At 37.4% G+C, this 20,779-nt stretch overlaps 1 protein-coding gene across 5 annotated transcripts in view; it reads left to right on the forward strand.

Annotated features, from left to right (window-relative positions):
* LRRC4C (leucine rich repeat containing 4C) overlaps window positions 1-20,779 on the forward strand; it is a 1,217,740-nt gene that overhangs the window by 1,026,369 nt on the left and 170,592 nt on the right. For 3 of the 5 annotated variants that reach the window (XM_049713174.1, XM_049713172.1, XM_049713173.1), the window contains exons 6-8: window positions 4,185-4,281; window positions 8,182-8,297; window positions 8,847-8,913. The gene's annotated coding sequence lies outside the window, so the exon portion shown is untranslated. Of the gene's footprint in view, window positions 1-4,184; window positions 4,282-5,142; window positions 5,196-8,181; window positions 8,298-8,846; window positions 8,914-11,810; window positions 13,815-20,779 lie in introns of those variants that run through there. The other 2 variants (XR_007478685.1, XR_007478686.1) reach the window with 2 other exon arrangements.

The following is a 20,779-nucleotide window of genomic DNA, read 5'->3' on the forward strand; positions in this document are numbered from 1 at the left end:
AAAAAATCATTCGTTGCCCTGGGTTGTGGGGAGAGAGGGGAGCGATGAATACGTGAAGCACAGAAGACTTTTAGGGCAGTTATACTACTATGTATGGTACTATAATGGTAGATACATGTCATTATACTTTTGTCCAAACCCATAAAATATACAATACCAAGATTGAACTCACACAAACTATAAACTTTGGGTGATAATGGTGTGTCAATGTAGGGTCATTAATTGTAAAAAATGTATCACTGTGGTGTGGGATGTCCATAGTGTGGGAGGTTTTGCATGTGTGGAGATAGGAGATATATGAGAACTCTGTACTTCTTGTTCAAGTTTGCTGTGAACTTGAAACTTCTGTATAAGTTTGTTAAAATAGACAAAAATACAACAGACCATCTGCATTTGTATCATTTTAAGGATTGTGTCCAAACTTCTTAGTGTGGCATGTGAGATCTCTCATGAACTTGTCCCTGCCTAACCATGCATGTTAATTTCTTACACCCACACTTTGTGTATATGTGTATATACACATACACAAACACACACAAACACATTTTCCCCACCTCTCACTCTAATCATTCAGAACTTGTTGTTCATTGAAGCAAAGTCACTCAGTGCTGTCCCCTCTTGAGTGGTGAGAGTTTCTGCTCTTCTTTGATTGTCTAGTTCTTCCTTGTCTTTCAAGCCTTATTTCTTCAGAAGGCTGTTCTTAATTCTCCTCCAATCTAATTCAAGTGCCTCTAATTGCACCCAGTATGTACCTTCTTTTATCATAGAAGATGTCATATTATTCTAGAATTGTTTATATATGTATATATGTGCTGTATCATTCAATAGATGATGAATTCCTTGAAGTAGAATCTGTGTTGTTTTATCACAGTTCTATGTCCATAGTTGGTGCTTTAGAAAAATTTGTTAGATAAATGAATGGTGACCAGAGGGTGTGGAGTAAGCTCTGATCTTAGAGAATTCCCAGGGTTGACAACTGTGTATGGCAATCTGACCTTAAGGGAAAGTGTGTGTAGTTGTTGGAAGCGTTTTACATCTTTAGTTGGAGGGGGCCAACTTCAATCCCTGGTGATGTCAATACGGCAGCTTTCACCAGCCTGAAAGTCCTCTGACACTGAAAACACATAAAGTCTGGAAGCTGTTTATGAGACTGAGAAGGTGAGTCAATAGACCCTGTTCCAAGTTGGCAAGAAGGAACATAGTCCTAAACAGCTAAAGTGCCATAGTTCACATTAAGCTTCTCATTAATTTAAATGTTAATGTAAATTTAAAACATGTTGTATTGATTTGGAACTATTTTCTATGAATACTGCATAACTGAGCTCTCTAGAAGCAGAATCCAAATGGACATCTCTTCACACCAACTTATGATTAAGAAAAAAAATGAGGCTTTCTCTTTTTCTCTCTCTTGTTTTGTTATGTAAAATCATTTGTTTTAGTTATGAGGCCTAGCTATGAGAAGCTATGAGAACTTCTGGCTTTGAGTGCCACTGATTTGGACAGTCCTCAGCAAAACATCAAATTCTGAATGTATTCTTTCAGAGTATTGCATATGTAATTTCAAATATATATGGAGATCAGTGTCTTTTCCATTTCACTGATGAGAAACCTAAAGTCTCTGGGACCATGCTGGTGATTTCAGTCTATTTTGTTAGTTCTTCATCCAGAATCTCTTTCATTGGGATTTATATTTCCTTATTTAAAAGGAAAACACATTTTTCAAAGGATGTCTTAAGACATCACATAAGAGAAATAATGCTAATGCTGCTGCTGCTGATGATGATGAAGATGATATCTGGTAATTTTTGTATCTGCTTCCTTACTCTGTGCCAGATCCTTTTAAAACAATTTCTCACTTAATCCCCAAAACAGCACAGAGAGGAGGCTTCTCTCATTACCTATTTTACAGGTTAGGAAACTGTCCCATAAAGAGATTAAGTCACTTTCCTAAAGTTCCACAAACAGAAAGGGCTGTTGCTGGCCCTAGGACTCAGGTTGGTCTGACCTCAAGGTCTTTTTCATGAGCATTATTCTCTCTTGGTGTTAAATCACACAGTGTGATTGATACATGCAGACCTAGAGTAGTAAATTTCTTTTTGAAGAGATGCATATGAACATGTAATTAAGGATTTGGTGTTACTATTGAGACATTGGGTGGATGGATGAAATCCAGAAACCTGGTTCTTAGTTCCTGAACACCTTATATCTTATTTCCTTCACTTATACACTATGAAATTTGAACTAATTGATTAGTGAGGCCTCTTCCAGCCCCACATTCTGTGAGTCTGTGTAATGATATGATTCACTTTGTTCTGATCAACAAACTCTCTGCTTGGTTCTTCTCTTTACAACCACCCACTACAGTGCTTCTTCACATCTGATGCCTCTGCACCTGCAGGCAGCCCCACCTAGCTCACTTCTCTGTACTCACATGCATACAAAGTGAGCATCCTGATATACACATATTTATTTGAAACATGCTAAATACCAGGCAGAAAACTCAGGCTAGAAGATGGAAAAAGCAGCATTTTGTTCTCCTGAACACAGAAATGAACCATGGTCCTGGAGAGAAATCAGACAAGACCTTCATATGTCAAAAGAAAAAATATCAACCAATGCATTCAGAGGCTCAGATAATAAAGGACTGAGAGAACCTATTGAAATTGAATATTTACTGGCCTAGATGTAGCCAACAAGCTCTGTAGGGCCAGCATAGTAAGGACTATAGGCTCTGGGATCACACAAACCTGCTAACTTCACCACTTATTATCTCTTTTTGGGCAGTTGACTCATGCCTCAGTTTCTTCACCTAGAAAACAAGAATCATAATTCAAAATTTTAATAGGGTAGTTATAAGGCTTAATCTGTAAAATAATGTAGAGAGTTTATTCCAGCACTGGTTATGTAATACAGGCTTAAATTAATCTCCATTACTTACTAACAACAACAAAAAATGTTCATGGGTCAGTTTTAAAATTATCTTTGTAAACAGTAATTGTAGTTATCACTCAATTCTCAATTTTAGGAATTGTTATTGTTTTTGCAGGGCAATGATATATGAAATAACAATTAGATATGAATACTTCACCCAGAAATATTTTTCCCTTGGAAGATATCTGACAGGGAGAAAAAGTCATGATATAATGTCAAATTCTGTAAGCTATCTTACAAATAGCCTCTAGTCCTACAGTTTCTACAGAATTCCAACGTCTTCCTCTCAACATTAGCATAGCAGGAAGATAGACAGCTGAGCCACTGGCCCCAAAGGGTTATGAATCCTGTGAATTAAAAATCCAATTTTACTAAAGTCCATGAGATACATAGTTGATTTATTCAATAGAAAAACCTGAAATTGATTACAGTCAATCTAGTATTATTTCCTACAAGTAACTAATTGCCCAGCAGAGATAGAAGCCAGTAACTGAGTACCTAGAATAAATTTACAAAAATTCAAGATTTATCTAAACATGAGGACTTTGCTACCATAAATTCCTCCTGACAATTCTACCTATATCACACCACATCCTCAGAAGGAAAATTATCACAGAATTTGCAAGATGGAAGGGGACTTGGAGGAAATTCTGCACAAAGCTCTTAATTTTATATGTGGAGAGATTAAGACATGGAGAAGTTGAGATACTTGTCCAAAATTGCCTACCTAATTATGGTAGGGTTATGAATTGAATCTAGTTCTGATTTTTAGTCCAATGCCCGCATTTACTTATTTTCTTTATTGCTATATCAAACCGAGAAATATGTTCATTACAGTGTATGTTTTCTAGCTTTTTTAGTGTCCATTTGGCTATTAGGGTTAGAATAAACTGATAATTATCTCTATTGTTTTCAACTTATGACAGAGGGATGAGGTAAAAGTAAGAAGTCTCCCAAGCTTCTCCAATGAAGTGTGTATGACACATGACATACTTCAGTAATGCAATGCACTGACCATTGACAAAGGAAGGAAAGATCAGCAAATTTAGAAATGAGTAAACTACAGTAAATATCTGTGTCTCTATCTTTGCATCTATGTCAATGTTTATATCTATGTCTGTCTATCTGTATTAGAAAAATGAATGACTAAATTCTGTTGGGGGAGCATGACAGGCTGGAATATGTAACACTAAATTTGTTCTCAATTGTATAGTATGATTTAAAAATATGATATTTGTGTTATCGTCCTCCAGGTATAAAAGAAACGTTATCTACAGAAATCCAGAACACTTCTCTAACCTCTTTGGATTTTCTCAGGAAGATCAGCACCGGTTGAGACATTTTGATAAGGTAAGTAAGTTCCAAGTACCACTAACCTGTTTTCTTGTGGCTTCCATTCTAGCTTACAAAGTTCAGAACAAAAGTGATGTTCCATAAGTCAAAAGAGTAGACAAATGGAAAGCCAGATTCCACTTTTTATAGATGATGCAGTTAATATCTGAAAATGTTGTTTCAGCATGTAAGCTTCCTAACATTTAACTCCAGCACTAGATAGATTTACCCATCCAGTCCCAGGAAGTGCTAGGCAACTGCAGGCTCTCTCGACATGGCAGGCTGCCCCGTAAAATTTCCAGTGTAGATACCAGGTGTGAATTCTTCTTCCTGTAAATACCCAGCCCTAAAGCTGAAAGTGAAGAGAATGGGTTAAACTATAACCGACAAAGTTTTGCTCTCCAGTTCACCAATCACATAAGCAACTCTAATGACCAAGGAAAGGAGAGAGTAAGGCAAGTACAGAGAAGCCAGAGTAGCTAATATAATGGAATTTTTTTCCAATGGAGAAATAAAATAGAGATAGGGAATAAGTGTTCTTCCCAAATACCATTGAAGAATAGAAGAGTCCTGCCAAGAAGAGGAAGGGCTCTTTACAGTTTGCATGAGGATTTTGTTAACCTGGTAGCACACTAAGAGAACCCCTCCTGAGTGATGGAGGCAGCCACAGCACTGTGATTTCTCCTGCTTAAAGAAGCAAGCCAGATTCTAAGCAGAATTTTTGCCAACTGCCTGTTAGACATCATGTATTATTAGAATCACAATGGGCATGTTGTCTGTATTGTCACAGGACATATGGCTATATGATAGACTGCTGGCATTTGTGGTTTTTACTGTTTTTAAAAAGCCCATTACATATAGTAATTTTTAATTTTTCAGGCATACTATTAAATTATTCTGTAAAGAGGGTGTGGAGGGAACAGTTTATCCAGGTAAGTGAGCTTAGCTGACTTTTTAGTGGACTTGTCTCAATGGGAATTGTAATTGTAATTTAATATATCTTCTGTGTCTCCTGGATTTATTTGTTGGTAAACATAAAACCAAGGAAAGGAAACTTATTGAAAGTATAGAAAAACAACCATAAGCTTGAAGAAAAGTAAAATAATAGACTTGGTATAGGGCTATGAACCAAGCCAAGCATCTGTAGAAGGTCTTGGTAGCAGCACCCACTTAATAGTTTCAACTGGTTGGTGCCTCTAGAATAAATGAACCATGTTCCCTTTCATATTGATATTTCTTCATCTGAGATTCAAGATCATGCAAGAAAAAGTTTTATTTTGGCCATGCAATTTGGTCAGATTTTGGTGGTTTGCCCTCCCCTTGGTTATACTGGAGTAGCAAAAGAAAACATACAATGGATTGGAAAGTTTTATCTTCTATAATGGAACAGCAGTCATCTGGATTTGCCACTCCACCACGAATACATATCATGGAGAATAATTAATCATCAAAAATGAGATAGGGCTAGCATCAGGATGAAGGAGTCTATATTTAATATTATTTAATCCACAGTACCTTGTAGCATAAAGGGTGTATCACCTATTAACATGGGTGATCTACAAAAATGTATGTACTACAGTGACATTTAGAAAGTTAATTATTGGCAAATGTCTCTTGGGTATATCCTTAAAGAATGTCAAAGGACTACTAGATTGATCAACCTTTTAACTTTGACACTCAAAAGTTGTATTTCTGCAAGGTTTATGTAAGCTTGAAAGTATGAAATCAACTAGTCCCCCAAAATGAAAAATCTTTTGCTGAAAGAGAGAAAAGGACCAGTAAGGATATAAAAAGACTGGAAATTCACTGGGGGAGCCAAACCTAAAAATCTTTCATAAAGCAAAAACCTTAATGAGGGGAGGGATAAAGTGGTTCTAGGTTAGTAGGGCTTCCTGCTCCAGAAAGAAACAAATGCAAATCCTAATTTAGAACCCTAATTTAAGACCTCAGGATTCCTCCAGATGAAGTTCAACCAAAGATGTGCTCACTGTTGATATTTAGTAAAAATAAATAAATCTGTTGAAAAAAATGATTGAATGAATAATTAGATTAATTTTAAATATATTAGACAATTTTCCAAAATATACATGTTTAACCATCTGTTTTTAAATGAGTCCGTATCAGTTTTCTCCCCTTTTTCCATATCCTCAAAGTCTTTATAACATTATTCTTTTAGCATAGCATTAGGAAACCAAAATGAAAAAACATTAAAAAAACACAGGTAACTTAAGAGAAAGCTATTATCCATCCCTGATAGATCTATCCTAAAGAATTTACCTCAGAAGTTCAAGGCTATCTGGTTCCTGTGCACCAATAAATCACAGCATAATAAAATCAAATCATAGTGGGAGCATTTTAATTTTTTCTTGAGATTTATGAAGTATGTAATCATATTTTGAATCAGTTAGTAAAATGAATGGATAGCAGGTTCTGTAGGAATGTTTGGATATTCAGGGAAATTTTCCAACAACCTTCTGCAAAAACATATTAAAATCTTAGGGGAGGTCAGAGAATACAACCATTCCTCTGATTAACTATCACAGCTCTTCCCTATCTATTGTATATAAACTCTGGCATGCAGATTTTTGTCCCATTTGGAAATGTTATCCTAATAGGAATTGGCCTACCAGCACTTATTTCTGACTTCTCCTTGCTAATAGAGGGACTGAGAATTACCGTCTTCTGGAAGGTGGTCAAACAAACAGTGCAACAGATTGGAACAAGTAAGGTTCCAAATAGCCTTGTCAGGTTTGTGATTCATACACAAAAAGTAGACATCTACATGGTAAATTGCAGTGGCTGTTCCTTGATGATTGACATTTTTATTTAGGAACAAATAGAGTTCCACTTATTCCTAGAAACCTATCTATAAATTAGATCCCCCAGTGTCTAAAATGAGATATGTAATTTGAAGTGAAACAATATTATTGCCCCAATCTAAAGAGAACTAAAAGGATATTTGCTATTATCACATCCATGGGAATTTTTTGATAAAAAATACATAGCTTTTTCCAGTCTGGCTTGTCTCTGAAATGTGGCAGTATTGGTAGTGGCTGAAATAGTTATTAGAGCTGATTCATAGAGTTCATGGTAATAGAAAAAGCATGCCCACATTCCCATGACTCAGGCCCTCGTTAACAAATATTTACACCATAAATCTGGTGTAGCCCTATTCAGGGAGATCTCAAGCCCTATGGGATGCTTCCTCCTAGATCTTTACATTAAAAACTGAATTAAAACACTCAGTAGTGACAAGAGTATAGAGAAATAGTGTTTTTATAAATGGATGTTGAGAGTGTAACTTGATAAAACTTTCTGGAGACTAACATGGCATGTTATCAAAAGTCTTTAAAATGTGCCTGCCTCTGACCTAACATTTTCTTTTCTAAGATTTATCTTAAAGAAATCAGTAAACAAATGAATATAGATATATGTACATGCATAAGCACTGGAGCATTGTAAACAGTTGCAATATATTAGAAACAACCTAAATACCTGAAAACAAAAGATTTCTTATAATACGGCCTGTTGATATAATAAAACACTATACAGTCATTAGTAATGAAGTTGCTACTCTGAATATATAGACATGAGAATATGTTCACAATACATTATTAATTTTAAAAATCTGATTACAGTAATTTATGCAAATATGATATCAATAATTATATGTTACATATATATTATGTATTTTATATGTATAGAAAAAAATCTGAATAATAAGGTTATGGCTTATTCTTTTTGTATATTCTTTTTTTAATAGAAATAAATAGGCATGTAAGTATATAACTTGAGAGGAAAAAAATAAATTGCAAACTAAGGGAAAAGTTCTTCAAAGGGTAAGAGAAGACCCTCTACCTCCATGAAAAGATATATACACATACTACCTCTTTATAATCCATATTGTTTTCACTCTAGAAGGGGGCCTTGAAAGGAGGTGGATCTGTGGACCTATCGTGTTTTCCTGGGAATGGGGCTGAGCTGTGACTCCAATTGTCCTAGTTTATAAGTGATGACATCTCTTGCCTGTTGCTGTAAGTCATAGAATTGAGGGGCTATGGCCACTAGCAATAGGGTAACAAGCATGGGGGAGGGGAACTTCAAACAAAACCAGTTGGTCATTTACAAATAGGACTAAAGAACAAGAATGTGAGATATAATTCCCAGGGCTGGGATTGAAAAGAGACATTGAGGATGATTGAAAGGGGAAGGCAATAATATATGCACTGCTCAGTAACAGGGAAAGCCAAGGTTACTTCTGGTGTGGTACATATTTGGTTCTCAGTGAAAAGAGTACCTGAGTGGCAGTGACGAAAATGTCAGATTCACAACCCTGAAAGCCTGTAAAGTGCAAAAGAAAGGGTGCCTGCTCAGGAAGGTGCCAACGTGTTGCTTGGGAGAACTTGAGCTCTTGTATAACCACTATCAAATCTTCGGAAGCAACTAAATTCTCAAGTAAATGCCCTTCAAGCTAAGCCCCCTTTTCTTTCATCCAAATTGCTGACACTGCCCCTTCTAGAATATTGCAACGTCCACTAAAAAAATGAACAATCTAAAAATTGAGAGTTATGTTTTTATTCCAGGAACTTACTGAGGACTACAGCCCAGGAATCAGCCTCTCCGATAGCTCTGAGGAACTCTTCCAAAGAGGTAAGGGAGAAGCCAGGATATATAGGAGATTTTGCCGAAAAAACAAAACCAAAAAACATGTAGTTGGTCATCCAGAGATTACTGTTAATCACAAAAAACAGACATCTCAAGTTAATAATTTTAGTGCTTTTCTACGTATAGGAAGATCGGAGAGTCTGGGCTCATCAAAATTATTCCTTTCATATGCATTTTAACTATCTAGGGCCAGTATTGTGTTTTTCTCCATCCTGAATTCCCCTCAGCGACCACTGGGGGGAGTTGCAGTGGCTGATGGCTTGATGGAGGGCAACATACATTGTTTACTGAAATGGCAGGCAACATTTTTAGTCAATGAGAACCACCACCATACCACATTCATGGAGTAGCTAGTAACCCTGAGGTAAAGAAAGGGTCCTTTGCATTTAAGGCTAAGACGGGAGCAGCCCAGTAGATCCAAGTTCCCTGGAAATCGCTTTCCACTTAGCATTCTTGGGTGGATCTGTGTTGGTGCCATGAAAGGTTAGGAATTTCCCTGTTAAGAGATCTTGAATGGTAACCTCTTATCTTATCCTTACTATTGTCATAAAAATAATGGCTGGTAACAGTAATGGAGGAAGGACTTCCTATGCATATTACTGGAACTAAGCCTCTTTGCAGGAATTATCTCAATGAATCCTCAAGCACCCTTTCAACCTTCATGTCAGAGATAAAGATACTGAGGGGAAGAGAAGTAACTGTTCAAGGTCATTCAGATAGAAAGGAGGTGGATGTGGGATTACAATCTAGGCAGTTTGATTCAAATCTTCTTAAGCTTCTGTAGAGCAGAACACATTATAATGTTTATTTCTGATGACAGTTGTTCGAAGTAACAGTAATCATTAACAAAGTCTGACATCAGATATAAAAAAGCACGAGGCCCACAGGACTCTGACCTTGGATTTTTCAGATTTTTTTTTTTTTAATAACAAAAGAGGGGAATTGGTGGGTTAGAACCCCATGACTCATCTTTAGTTTTCTTCTTTTGCCCTAACCTAAGGAATACATCTATGATAAATAACAAGAGATGAAAGACTTCCATAGCTTTAAAGGAAAGATGTCCAAAGCATATAGCATCGTATGGTAGTATCATACTTGAAGGGGGAAAAGCACACTCTAAGGATAGAGTATTTAGTTAAGTGGGAACCATTTGGAAAACAGAGGTGAAATGAAAATTGCCTGCTAAGTCTCACTGTTCCACAGCACATTTCAGCTAAGAATGCTTAAAAATAAAATACCTGAGAAGGCAAACTATTTGCAGTTACATTTGTATGTGATCTTATTTTCTCTGTGTGTGAGACAGCCTTCAAGGCTGTCACTGTCATCATGGAGCATTCACTCACTCGTTCAATAAATGTTTATTGAACATGTATATCATGCTGTGAAGCTAGGCACTGGGGTGACCCAGTGATTTTATATTCTCTTCTGTGGAGTGAAGCAAGGACAGAACCGAGGAGCTTAATATCTTAATAGTGTGTGGTAGAGATGAGAAGAACAGATGCACATTAACATAAAGATATATGCGCTTGCCCACATATGCTTTCTTGCCACACTGCAGGAGAGAAATATCAATCACACTGAAGATATTAACAGAATGTCTGGGTGGCTTCCGCCTCAGTTGCGGAAGATTTCGTGGATGAGCTGAGTTTTGAAAAGTTTTGGAAAAAATGACAGTATAAAGTACGGTGGCACAGAATATGGAGACATATTCTGTTTTGGCAGAGATAAGGACACAAAGGATCTGAAGAATCCTCAGTGTCTTCAAGGAGTGTAATTTGAATTAGGAGATAGCTCAGGTGAACTGGTTAGTGGAGGTTGAAATAGCAGAATTGATGTGTATGTTTTTTGGAATATTTTTAAGTGGAGTCTAAAGACAAGGCAAAACAAGACACCCTCTCCATATCCTTTCTGTAGAATCTAAAGCCTTTGCATGTGAGATGATACGTAATTATTACCCTTAATTCTAGCAAAGAAAAAAATAAAAGTAAACCAAAATCCTTTTCAAAGGCTTTGGCTTTAAATCAAGCTGGGATAAAGCCCCAGCTTTGCAAATTACTTTTTAAACTTAAAAAAGTTACTTGCTTCTCTTGCCTTCAGATCCTCTATAGGAATCAATGAATGTAAAGAAATTAGCATACTGTCAGACACATAATACATGCTCATTAAACTTAAGCTAGGTTATTATCAATAATACCTCTTTACCATTTCATTAAAATATAGCACACACTGATTGATGCACAATAATATGCAATTTGGTTTTTGCTTTAAAAATAGGTTTATTGAAATATCACGATATCCTGCAAATTGTGGCAAGCAGTGTGGTACAATATGAATAGAATAGAGTCCTACTACAAGGACATTGGTGTCTATTGGAACATTTTTAACTAACTGCAATGAATAGTTGGGGGTGGTGATTTGTTCTGATTTGGTCTTTACTTATCTATCAATTCCTAAGAAATTCAGGGCTCTCTGAAGCATTTTTTGATTATCAGAAAACAATTTCAAAATGCCTCTAGAACGCTGTACTGTTGAAGCATTTTTGTACTTTAAAAAATATGTTCTGGTTAATAAAATACTTTTACCTTTATAAGATATGATGCTCACAAGGGGCCTGGGAGGTAAGCCCAGGGCTAGAGGGGATGAATGGAGGGGTGGGAAGATGACTGGAGGAAACTGACATTTCAAGGATTGAAATGACTTGACAGAACCAGGGAGTAAGAAAGCAGGAATTTCTTCTTTATGTTGCCTCTGCATAGAATGAGTGAGTCACCTGTTATTCCTTGGACTCCAGGCTGTGCCAGCCCTGAGGAAGTGAGTGAGTCTCTGGCATGTATTTGTGAAATGTTCAGTTTTCTTCTTTAACCACTCTTTCTTTTCTCTAGTCAAATATAATTCCCTGCTGCTCCTGGGCTTCTGGACAGCTACTAAGATCACATCTCTGCTCCTTCCTTTTCCTTCCCCTTTGATCAAAAACACTTTATTCTGCAATAATAATAACTGGAATAAAATGTGTTATATCCACACAATGGAAAATTATTTGGCAATCAACAGGAATGAAATTCTGGTATATCCTATGACATGGATGAAACTTGAAAACACTATGTTGAATGAAAGAAACCAGACACAAAAAATGACATATGGTATGATTCCATTTATATGAAATGTTGAATATGAATATGATATAGATATAGTTCAATAGCAATTTGAATACAGATTAAGCAAGTCTATAGAAATAGAAAGCCGATTAGTGGTTGCCAAAGGCAGGTGAGAAGGATGGGGCATGACCACTAATGGGTAGGGAGGTTTTTTTCTGAGATGACCGAATGTTCTAAAATGAGACTGTAGTATGGTGGCACCACTGTAAATGTACTAAAAATCATGAATTGTCCGTTTAAATGAGTGAATTGCATGGTATATGGATTGTACCTCAATACAACTGTTAAAAAATAATAATAACAGGAATGGCCAAAATTATTGTAACCATGTCATGTTTGCATGGGATAAATATTTTGCATATATTAAGTTTGCATATCTCTTTAACCCTCAGAACAACCCTCTGAAGCTGGTATTATTTTTATTTCCATTTTCTAATGTGAACAAACTGAGAAAAATTAATCATCCAAGGTCACACAGCTAGTAAATGGCAAAGGTAGGATTTGAACTTGGGAAGTCTGGCTTCAGAACTCTGCTCTTAACTACCTTGAAATACCTTCACATGCAATTGACAGTCTTCCTCTATCTTTATATTCTCTATTATCCGGCCACATGGGAGTACTTACTGTGCCCAGATCTCCCCCGTGCCCTTCCTTGCAATTATTCATATGCTTTCTCCCTTCCCATTCATTTTTTCTCCACAACTTTGAGGTATAACTCATATATAATAAATTGGACATATTTGAAGTGTACAATATCATATGTTTGGATATATATAAACACTGCCAAACAGTCTCCACAGACTCTTGATCTTGGTCTCCACAATCAAGATAATCAAGATAATAAACTTATCTATCACCCCCAAAAGTTTCCTCATGATCCCATGTCCCCCTTCTATTCTGACCCTTCTCCCCCAACTCATTCCCAAGCTACTCTTGATCTTTTTCTGTCATTACAGATTGACTTTTGTTTGCTGGAGTTTTATGTAAAAGGAATCATATATAATTCTTTTCATCCAGATTCTTTTCATAATTATTCTCATATTTATTCATGCCATTTCATTTCTCAAAAGTGTAGTGGTCCTTATTGCTGAGTAATATTCCATTAACTATGTATACTGCAGTTGGCTTATTCATTCAGGTTTTGATGTACATTTGGATTGTTTCCAGCTTTTAGCTATTGCAATTAAAGATGCTATGAACGTTGGTACACAGATCTTTGTATGGACATATGCTTTCATTTCCTTTGCATAAGTACTCAGTAGAATGGCTGTATCGTATAGTAAACTAAACTCTTCTAATATTGTACATTCCTACCAGCAATGACTGACAGTTCTAGACCCTCCACTTCCCTGCCAACACTTTTTGATCTTAGTCATTCTAATAGGTATATAGTGTTATCTTATTTTCATGGTGGTTTTAACTTGCATTTCCCTAGCCACTAATGATGTTGAGCATCTTTTAATATGCTTATTTGCATCATTCTTGTTACAGTTGTCTGTTTTCTTATTAGGTTTTGTGAGCTGTTTATATATTCTGGTATGTCTTTTGTGAGATATATGGTTTGGAAATATTTTCTTCCCGTCTGTCGCTTATCTTTCCTTTCTCTTAAAAATGTCTTTTCAAGAGCTGAAGCTTTTAACTTTGGTGAAGTCCTATTTATTATTTTTTTCTTTTATGGATCATGTGTATTATATTAAAATATTTTTGCCAAAATCAAGATCATGAAGATTTTTCGCCTATGTTTTCTTCTGCAAGCTTTATAATTTCACAGTTAGGGCTATGAACAATTTTGAGTTAATTTTCACATGTGGCATGAGGTATGGACCAAAGTTCACAGTTTTGCATATGGATATCTAATTGTTGCAGTACTTCCTGCTTAATGACTATCCTTTCTCCATTGAACTATCTTTGTACCTTTATCAAAACATTCCTCCTTATTTTTGCCTATCAAAATCAAACATCCTTCAAGGTCAAGTTTCGATGCCTCACTCTCTAGAAAACCACCCCAAAGTCTCCTACTTACTACACTTTGCATTCATTCATAGTCGAATTAAAAAAAATTCATATATTAATAGTGATTATATCCAGTTGTGGGGTTTGGGATGATTCGTTATTTTGGCTAAGCACTTTGTCAGTACTATCTGAATTTTCTACCATTAGCACTTATACTTCATAGAGAAAAATAACTTGATTTTATATATTTATAGTATATTCCTTGTGACACACTTTTAAGTAGTTATTTTTTCCATTTTGGGCAAATAAAATCCAATCTACCTGATATATATAAATATATATATACATATATATATATATGTATATATACACACATACATTCTATTTGCTCGTGTAACCAAAAAATTCTCAGAACGGAGTAGCTTTAGGCATGGATAGATCTAGATACTCAATAACTAGTATGTGCAGTCTATCACTGCTAATCTCATAGCTCTGTTCTCATCACTGCTGGCATTTGTCTCAGGCAGCCTCTCCTATGTGGTGGCAAAGAATTCCCCAAACAGCTATAGGTTTACATTACTTTGGCAGCCTCAGTGGATCAAGTTCCTTCCATATTGTCCTTGTAAAACATTCTGTGGTTGGCATGCCTTGCGTCACCTGCCTTCTCACAACCAGTTCTGTTAATAGGTTGGCCAAGTTATTTGTTACTACATGACTATATATTAGGTGGTCAACCCTGTCTGTCTGAGTGTCTGAACATTAAGTGCTGGAAAGAAAACTGAGAAGCTATATCAAAAGAATAACTAAAACATGGTAAAATGGCTAAAATAACCAATGCCTACTACTTTACCTTTTTATATCACCCAGACAATCTGGTTACATAGATATTGCCCAAATTTTAGAAATTTGGAAACTGAGGCGTAAAGATATAGTAGACTTAATCAAGTTCACTGTCATAGTTTCCTATGGCCGCTATACCAAAGTACCACAAACTTAGTGACTTAAAACAACACAAATGTATTATGTTTCTGGAGCTCAGAAATCAAAACCCAGCTCCAAGGGGATAAAATTAAGGTGTGAGCAGGGTTGCTTTTCTTTTAGAGGCTCCAAGTGAGTTTGTTTCCTGCCCTTCCCCAGCCTCCAGTGGCCTTGACATGCGGCCCCTTGTTCTTTATTCAAAGACAGCAGTGTGACATCTTCAAATCCATTTCTCTCTAACTCTGACCCTCCTTACTTACTCTTATTGGAACCCTCCTGGATAATCCAGGATAATCTCCTCATCTCAAAATCCTTGACTCAGTTACACCAGTGAGGTCTCATTTGCTACATAAGGCAACATATCCACAGGTTCTGGGGATTAGGATGTAGAAATCCTTGGGGGGGGGGGGCGCATTATTCAACCTAATATAGTCACAGTGCTGTTAAGTGGTAATGTTGAGGGGTGATGTTGAATTCATGTTTTCCAAATTGAAGATCAGTGTCTTTTCTACTTTATCACAGATGTATCACATAACAGTGGCTGTGTATAAGCTTGTCTAGGTTTCAAATTCCTAGAGAGCAAGGAATTTCACCTACCATAACAAACTCTGTGTGTGTGTGTGTGTGTGTGTGCGCGCGCGTGCGCGCGAGCGCGCGCGCGCGCTTCTGTGGTGGACAGGGGGAGGGGGAGCTTTTTTCTAAGACAACAGGTAGAGGCAGAAAAAAAAGGTTCCATTTCACTTTCCACCTTGCATCATTCCACAGTGGCAGTTGCCTCCTTGGCCCTCCCTCTTGATTAATAAAGCAATAGTGTAAGTTTGTTTGTACCTCCTTTATTTGATAAATTCTGTTTCTAGCAAAAGAATACAGATTCCATCAGTAGGCAAATCACTTAATAGTTTTCAAATGACAACTATAATTCTTTCTCAACTGTCCCTACATGTGCGAAGAGAAGCAGAGAACCAAGGCGGTTGTACGAATAATTTAAACAATAAAACTCTATTGGCTCAATTATCTGATTATTTCAACAAGCATCTGGATACAATTTTAAGTTTTTCTTCTCTAACATTTTCTAGTTTACTTGAACATTTGGAGGCGTTGCCTTATAATAAATTATTTATTTCTTCTGTGCTCTAAATTCAATTTAACAAACATTTAATGAACAAATAATATATGACAGAAATCGTGCTCACTTCTATTGTGGCTAAAAAGGTAAAAAACAAAAAATCTCGTTCTCATGGAATTTTCAGTTCCAACAGGAGAATGATACAATTATACCAATGACTATAAAATTCGGCAGAATGATTGAGGTAGAAAAATAATGGTAAAAATGTTTAAAGGGAGAACTATAATTCAGTTGGGAAAAATTAGGTGAAATTTCTGGTAGAAGTATCCTGGAGCATGGTTAAGAGTTTGCAAGGCAGAAGTAGCATAAGAGAGTGTCGTCGGTGGAAAGAACCACAAAACAAGGAGGCAGGAAAACCTAGGACTAATCTTGGGAACCACAGGTCCTCTGGTTAAGCTGGGACATGGGGAATGTACAAGGATTCCCAAGAACTAAAAGACTTGAAGGGACCGTTTATGTCCAGCATCTAAAAGTATCTAATTTATTCATCCCAGCACCCTAGTAGTTTTCAGTATGTTTGTATTGAGAAGATGTTTAGGCAATGTCTGGAGACACCTCCATTTCCAAAATGGGGGTGGGAGGGGGTGTGGGGGGAGGGAGAAGGCAGGGTGATACTGCCATCTAGTGGATAGAGGCCAGGGATGCTGCTAAACGTCCTACAAGGCATAGAGCATCCCCCCCCAAAAAACAAAGAATTATCTGGCCCCAAATGCCAAACTGCGCCACAGATAATAAATGCTGCAGTTACCTTATGAGGCTGTATTATTATTTCCTTATCTGACAAACTGAAGTATTTTGAGATTACACATCTTGCCTGAGATCATTAAATAGTAAATGGCAGACCAAGATTAGGGTCACAATATAGTGAGGAATGTGGACATAATCAAGAAGCTAATGAGAGTCTCTGAACATGGACATGTCAATCATTGGAGCTGTAGTTCAATGACAATGCATGTCCAGTGCTTAGCCCAGTGCCTGCCACATAGTAAGCACTCAATAAATGTTCCCTGCTCCTTTAAATGACAGCTGGGGCTTTCAGTGATGCATCAGCTGTGAGGGGGCTCCATTGGAGGACAGAGAGACTGGGGACTAAAAGATAGTCTGGGACTAGGGCAGAGTGTTCGGAGTCTGAACTGGAGTGAAAGCATGTGTTATGTGCAGGAAGAGACACATGCAAAAAAATGTTACCCATGGGGGAACTGGAGAGCCTGACAAATGAACGAATGTGTGTGGGTGTGTGTCAGGGGGAGTTTTGAAAGTGACTCTGGTTTTGAACATGAGAAACTAATTTTCACCTCACCACCATGAAGGGAAGAGCTACCATGCTAGGAATGATTATACTCACTTAAGTCAGACAAACTGAGACACAGAAAGGTAAGCAATTACCTCAAGGTCAACCACATTTGAAGCTTTCTTTAGAAATATACGGAAAAGAAAAGCTTGACCTTTTTAAAGATACAATAACTAAATCTTCATAGGAGTGATAAGGACAAAATGACATTTTCTTTAATATGCTTCCAAAAACAGTTTTAACATTCATTTTGCTATGTATTTGTGTAGATGAAAGTAACTGTAGCCAGACATTCTGGCGGAATGAAATATGTAGAGATACCAAGGAAGAGTTCACCAGAGAGCATGGAGTGAGGTTCTGTATTTTTTTGTCACATGTGCTGCATTATTATGGGAGAGCCAAAAAAAAAAAGAAACACTTGGCTGGCTAGGTAACAACATGTGGGAGAGAGGAGAGGACTCACAGTAACTGAGAGCTTGGTAAAAAATACATATTAACAATAGCGAATATCACTAATACCTAATGAGTGCTCATGAGATGCCAGTACTGCGCTAACTATTCCTCATGCGTTATTTCACTTTAATCCTCATAAATGTATGAAATAGGTGGGACCAGTGATAGATGAGGTCTCCTGGACTTCAAGAGGTTAGTGACTTACCCAAGATCACACAGGTAGGAAGTAGTGGAGCCAATATTCAAACCTCAGCTGTTGGACTCAAGTGCCCAAGCTTTTACCCACTATTATATATATGGCTAGAAGTTAGGAACATATATTCTTCCCTTTTTTTGTATTTGACAGAATATATATATAAGACTGTGCATAGCTGTCATTCATTTAAGCCCTACCTAAGGGCAACCAAAAGAATAGTTGTTCAAGGGACAACAGGCCTCCCTCTAAAATCCCCACCTTTACTCCTTATCAGTGCTGTGCAGTTGGCTTCCAAATCTCACTTTTTACCATCTTAGCTCTTCTTTAAAAAATGTGGATCCTGTATCTTCCCTGTGAATTCCATGAAGAGAGGATACAGCCATGAACAAGAAAGGCAGTGCCCCTACTCCCATGGACAACCCATTTCAGCAGACGAAGACAACTCCACAAATGGAGACAATCAGATAAGTGTTCCCAAAATTAAAGCCCAAAATTAAAATATGGGGATGTGAGAGACATTGGGCGGCTACCTCAGCTGCCTGGGAGGGATGGTCTCTCTCAGAAGATCCAAAAGATCAGTGTCTGCAAAGAACAGAGAGAAAATGTTCTAGGCGGAGGGAACAACTAGTGCCAAGACCCTATTGTCCACACAGAAAGAAGCTAAGGTGTGGGAGCGAGCAATGAAGGAAGATAAAGTTGAAGAAAGGCTGAGAGGGGGTTGAAGCTAGGAAAAGTAATATTTTCTAAGCCAATAAAAGGAATTTTAATTTTAGTCCTCATACAATGAGATACCTTTTGAGCAGATCTCATCATCTTTTACCAGGGACAAACGTCCAAAAGTTTAGCTTTTGGGGTCGAGAAGAAGTTAAAGATACCAAGAAAAACTAATTTTACCTTGACTTTATCAGTTAATATTTCATATGAATGAGAGGGCGAGAGAGCCCCACACTCTTTCAGCACCTTAATTTATACCTGAAAGGTGTGTTTTTGACACTTCAATCAATCAGTGGGTACCATCAATCTGCATATTGTGTTACAAGAAACTGCCTTTCTTCTCGATTTTTCCTTTCCTTTTGTTCTCAGGAAATTAATTCATGTCATTTCCATTTGAAATCCTGTGGCATTTGACTGCACAGGCACTTAAAGGCACCCTTCTATGACTTGAAGCTTAGTTTAATGGCATTGCTTGTCAGCAGCACATCAAGAGAAAAGAGTCTGGACTGCCAGGCCCCTCGGGCCGCTGAAGTTACATACGGAAGACGGTTTGACACAGGTCTGTAGGTGTGTATGTGGTGGGCACCAAAAGAGTCGACTGTGGTGAGTGATACCAGCAATTTGGTTCTTAACGTTTTTCCCATGCCGTATTTTGCTGTGAAAGGAATATTCGAGCAAGGATTTGTAAGATGTCATCAATTTCACTTTCGAATTTGGCTTTCTAAAAAGGCTGGAAACTTAGGGAGCATTTTCTGCAGTACTAGTCTGAGACACCTGATTTGTTTTACAAAAGGTTGAATAACGTCGAACACACCATTCTGTGGACCTACATGAAAGCGCTTCTCCAGGCAGACGTATTCTGATTCTGATAAAAGCATAAAATTTAAGAGACCAAAGTGCCCTTAAAGGTCATCAGTCTAGCAAGTCCTAGACTTTAACACCTTTCACGTCATTAAAATGAATAAATATACAGTGGCTCAACAAATGTTTCCCACTTTGGATTTTGCCAAATATTTACCTTTTAAAATGTTACTAAATAAAAATAAGAAAGGAAATTATAGCTGTAAAAATATAGGACAGGGCTTCCCTGGTGGCGCAGTGGTTGAGAGTCCGCCTGCCGATGCAGGGGACATGGGTTCGTGCCCTGGTCCGGGAGGATCCCACATGCCGCAGAGCAGCTGGGCCCGTGAGCCATGGCCGCTGAGCCTGTGCGTCCGGAGCCTGTGCTCCGCAACGGAAGAAGCCACAACAGTGAGAGGCCCATGTACTGCAAAAAAATTATATATATATATATATATATATATATATATATATATATATATATATATATAGGACAGAATTCATCACCAACTGAAGATTTTTGCTTGAAATTCAACTAATTCATAGGATAAACCCAGTGCATTGCCCTTACCCTTCTCATTTTGCTATAGTGGACTAGTGGAAATTTAATCCGGGACAATGTTTGGAAATTGCTTATCTAATCTATCCCTGCCTTAAGGACCCAGACACAACTTAGAGCCTAGGCTTGAACAACTCCAATGACAATCTTATTTGGCAGCCCATTCCCAGTTCAGAAAGCTTTATTTTCAGGAAGTGCTTTATTATATTGAATGGGAGTTATATATAACCTCCAAGTCTAATGTCACACATGTACACACACATGCACGTATGCACAAATAGTAAGCATGCAAATTGGTAAAATTTTGCAGGTTTTAACACTTGGCATTTTTTATACCCAGCTCCTCTCGCACCCCAAAGCTGCTGCCTTGTTTGGATCCTCACAACCTCCCTTAGTTTCCTAATTGCTCTCCTGTGTCCAGGTTGTTCCTCTTCTGCAATTGACTTGCATAATGTCCTTTGGAATGTCTTTTGAAATTTCCAGACTTATCATGTTACCCCTTCACTTAATACCCCTCAGTGAAAAATGATGATGCTATTTGGACCATCTTCTTCAAAAAAGGAATCCTTGACTGGGCTGCTCTATG

The sequence above is a fragment of the Orcinus orca genome, chromosome 8, assembly GCF_937001465.1.
Source record: "Orcinus orca chromosome 8, mOrcOrc1.1, whole genome shotgun sequence".
In the NCBI taxonomy this organism is placed as follows: Eukaryota; Metazoa; Chordata; class Mammalia; order Artiodactyla; family Delphinidae; genus Orcinus; species Orcinus orca.